The sequence below is a fragment of the Octodon degus genome, unplaced genomic scaffold (genome assembly GCF_000260255.1).
Source record: "Octodon degus isolate 3935 unplaced genomic scaffold, OctDeg1.0 scaffold00228, whole genome shotgun sequence".
NCBI classification, from domain to species: domain Eukaryota; kingdom Metazoa; phylum Chordata; class Mammalia; order Rodentia; family Octodontidae; genus Octodon; species Octodon degus.
The window spans coordinates 1,052,082-1,056,617 of record NW_004524804.1 but is presented as its reverse complement, the minus strand read 5'-3'; positions in this window follow the sequence as shown (position 1 = coordinate 1,056,617).

Here is a 4,536-nt window from a genome sequence, read left to right as displayed (position 1 = left end):
CCCTGCCCCTCGTGCTGGTGGCCCTGCCCCTCGTGTTGGTGCCCCTGCCCCTCGTGCTGGTGGCCCTGCCTCTCGTGCTGGTGGCCCTGCCCCCACTGGTCTGAGCTCCCCAAGGACAGGCTTCTCCCTGCTAAGCCCTGTAGTGCCCACTTGGTCCTCCAGGCAGAGGGGCTACTTCCCCTCAGGGGACGCCAGGCACACCCACACTGGGCTGTCGGCTCTCTGGCACAAAACTTAAGCATTGGTTGGTGGTAAAGAGGATGATAAGGAGGCCTTCACCCTCTTGCTGAGGTAAAGTCTCCAGGACATGTGTCAAAGCCTGTTTCTCCACAGAGTTTAGAGAAAAATCCGTGGCCAGCATTCTCCAGCCTGTTATTGGAATAGGAGCTATACCGTCCCGGGCCCTCGTCTTGCTACGTGAGAGCACAGCTAAGAGTTGGGCTGGGCTGGGCTGGCGCTGGGGCTAGAGATGGAGCTGCTGCCTAGCAGTCCAAGGCCTTAGGTTCATGCCCTAACAGGAAGGCAGGATGGGAAGGAGGAAGGAGGGCGGGAGGGTGAGGGGGTGAAGGGGAGAGGAAAGGAAGGGAGGGAGGGACAGAGGAAGAGACGGAGGGAGGGAGGGAGGGACAGAGGGAAGGAAAAGATAAAGAAAGGGAGGAAAATAGAGAGAGAGAGTGGGGGTGAAGGAGAGGAAGGGCAGGAGAAGGTCGAGTGACTACCACGCTGACGCTGGAGCCCTGCTCTTAAGGACCGCAGATTTCAGCGCTGTTGAATTCAGGCTGAAGCTGAGAGATCGTTGAGCTTTTCATGTTCCAGTTTTAACCTCAATTCCAAAAACACATTGCTTTACATCTTACAGAGGTTTTAGTCCAAATGGCTTTTTCATGCTTAATTTCTTTTGTTCGGCCTCTGTGGCCCTGTCTCCCCGCAGTCTCCCTGGCCAGAGCCATCCTGGAGGACAGCGCGCTGGGGGGTGGCTGTCACCCCCACATGTCTCCACAGACTCCTCTGAGTCCGCGTCATGCCTGGGTTCTGGGTTCTACGCCCTCCTCACCCAGCGTCCTTCTACCAGGCTCCGAGGTGCCCTGGGTGATGTGAAAGCGTTAGATTCGCACCGCTCCTCGGGGACCCGTCCATGGCGAGCATGCAGGTGAGCCATGGAGCTGTGGGCAGCAGACCACACGGAAGAGAAGACTGCAGATTCGGGGCTTGGGGCCGTGCAGCCACGCTGCTTTATAATAGTCTTTCAGATCTAGCAAGATTCTCATCATGCAAAATCTAGCTGAATTTTTACACCCTATCCAAGGAGAACCGAGAGAAGCAGAGCCGAGAAGTCAGTAATGGGAGGCAGGGCTGTGCTCTCACCGAGGCCATGGAGAAGTCGGAACCTGAGCCCCGCGCTGCTTGCCCAGGTCCTCTCATCACACAGGGGCTGGACTGAGCGGCTGCCAAGGACTGAGCCAGAGGTAGCAGGTCATCCTGGTGGCCACAGAATGGTTCTCTCAGCAGCCTGGAGAAAAGGGCTGGTCATACATAAAAGAGCGAAGCAGAGCAGTCCCCAGCTGGTGAGAGGCTTGTACCCCGCAGGGCCTGTGGGCACCGGAAAGGGGTGTGCAGAGTGACAGGGCGGTGGGAGGCACAGCCAGCAGGAAGGCTTGGGCTGCACAAGTTTTATGGGCAGCAGGAAACCTGGTACATCATCCAGACAGCAGCATGTCACACAGCAGAGAATGCAAATCAGATAAAAGCCTCTCCGAAATCTAAAATACCATACACATGGTAAAGCTAGCTCCATAGATGATAAGCTGGGCTTTCTTGACGTTATGGAGCAGATTATAGAGATTCCAGCTAATTTTAAGAAATATTGGACTCTGTATAGATCCCTGTTTGATTTAAGATATCCTTCTTTAAGATGTCATCTTTTAAGCAATGGATTTCTCGGCTAACCCTAAAGAATGCTGGTGAATCCGCACCAGTGACTGCCAAAGGCCACCCTACCCAGCCTCGTGAGAGAGGCACAGCACAGTCAGTGCTTGGCAAGTGGTCTGGTTTGGGAGATTTTATGGGGAAATGATTCTTCTTTGGGGACTCATGGAGAAAACACACGCATAAGCACAATCGCTGAGTGTGACCAACAAACATTTTGCAATTTTTCAAAGTATCAAAGAAGTTTCCAGGGCCTAAGTTAGAAGCATTAAAACAAGAAGGAAACAAAATCAGTCAATGAGCTGGTCTTCTGGTAACTAGCTGCACTCAAGATTACAGGCCTTCAGAGGAGACAGTAAGAAGGGTTGGCGATTCACAGTGACACGTGCACAGCCATCCCAGCCGGGAAGCCCAGAGACAGCCGCACTCCACGTGGCGAGCCTCGTTACTATTCAGCACTCTTTAGGGTTTAAGAAAGAAAATTGGGATTCAAATGTAAACTTCATGTTTTGTGGCACCTTATTAAAACTATAATGAAATATTCAATTCCCTGCTTGGAACTTCAGCATATAATGAATTGCATTAAAGGACAGAAAAGTACAAGAGAGGAAAGTGCTGTGCTGCGTGACAAAACAGAAGGACTACCAAGCTGCGAGCTGGGGGGAGACCCGTGTTCCATCGCCAGCTCTGCTAGAGCTGGCGAGCTCATTCCGGACAAAGCGTTTTATTTCTGTGAGCCTAAGTTGCCTCATTTGTAAACTGGGCTGATTCAGAGGAATGCAATTCAGTGATCACCCATGTCAGATCTTGCCGCACATTCTGTGCCAGTAGAGCCATGAAGCAAATTATCAAATACGCTCACACAATAAGGAACAACGTTGTATTAAACCCACCACCTCCCCTGGGGCCTGAGTTAGACAGAGAAGCCCAAACACTGGTATATTATGCATCCGGTTGATCATAATTTGTCTGCAGAATATCCTCCTTCTGACATTTAGGAAAGGTCAAAATTCTCAAGAGCTTAATAGAAATGTTAATTTCCTTTAGAATGGCACCGACACTTGGTTCTGTGGAACCACTCAGAGGTCCCCAGGACTCGTACAATGAATGACAATGACCTTGGACGTCTGGGCTGCTCCCATCTGAGAATGAAAGTAGGAGAGATGGATAATACTATTAATCTTCAATAATTCATGTAGTCACTGCTAGTAATACGTAATATTCTGCTCAAATTTTCTTTGCGTCCGTGTACCCCTGACCTGCAGTTTGTTACACTGAAGGGTTTTGGGGCAGTCTTCTGCTCATGTGTAAGATGCGGTGCAATTATGATAGACTTTAGCAAGCAGGCCACCCACCTGGAACGTCACAAAGCAGAAGGCAAGCACCTGTGATCAGACGTTCAACTGCACAGTGAGCGCGGGAGTAAGGCGCATTTCTACCTATGGGACTTTTTGTGTTCTTATTTTGAAAGGAATAATTAGTCGCTCAGCCTCTTTACCTAGATTTCCATTTGCTTGACTCAACATAATCCTCTTCCATTTAGAAATACAGATAATCAGACAGCAGGCATCCTACTCATAACCTGCAAAGTAAGCCAGGTAAGTAGTTGTAGTTCACTGTGTGTGCTTGTTTTTCTGATGTGTGGTTCACTATTTTACTTCCTAACAAAAGACCTTTTGGAAGCTACTGGGTTTTCCCCATCTTCTCAATGTGACAGAAGGCCACTAATATTTACAAAAATGTAAATCCTCCTTTCTTACTCCTAACTCTTGTGTTATTCTCACTTTATATAAAGCAAATCAAAGGCTAATATAGAAGATTGTTATCTAGACTCTGACAAGAAACCAGCAAAGCAACAAATTAGTTACTTAACACAGATAAATATAGATGAACTTTGACTTGCTAAGAGTTAATGGTTCTTATATTCACTTCTACAAACCTCCTACAGAATATTAAAGAAAAATATTTAACACACAAAGCATTCCTACAGAAAATAAGCTTGGGAAGCCAGGCATGGTGGTGCACAAGTGTAATCCCAGCACTTGGGAGGCTGAGGCAAGAGGATAGGTGCTTGTTATGAGTTCGAGACCAGCATGGGATGCAAAGTGAGCTCCAGGCCAGCCTGAGCTGCGTAGGGAGACGCTGTGTCAAAAGACAAAGAAAGAAAATAGGTCTGAGTAGGGGCCGGGGGTTAGACCAAAGCCGCAAACTCCGGCTATGCTACCGAGCTCTCTCTCAAGCGAGAGGGCTTTCTTCCATATACATGTATTTAGTGATTAGTTAGGTGTTGTATTGATAATTAGAAATGACGTGAACTTAGAATGTAGAGACTAGTATGCAGCCATCTACCCAGAAGGCTGAGGATCAGGAGGCGCAGCGATACATCCAGCCCAGAACGCCGGGGCCCGCGGCCCTGGGGCAGGAAGACGCGGGTTTCCACGTGGCCCGCGTGCTCCCTGGCACGCCTCTCGGGCGAGCCTGCTGCAGCTCTGTTAGTTAAGCCGTAAAGTGGGAGAAAAGCCCCTCATAGCAGTGACCTGCGTGAGAACTGCCTGGGCTTCCACATGGTAGAAAGAAGCCCAGAAGGCGGGGAGGGATTAGGAACGCCTG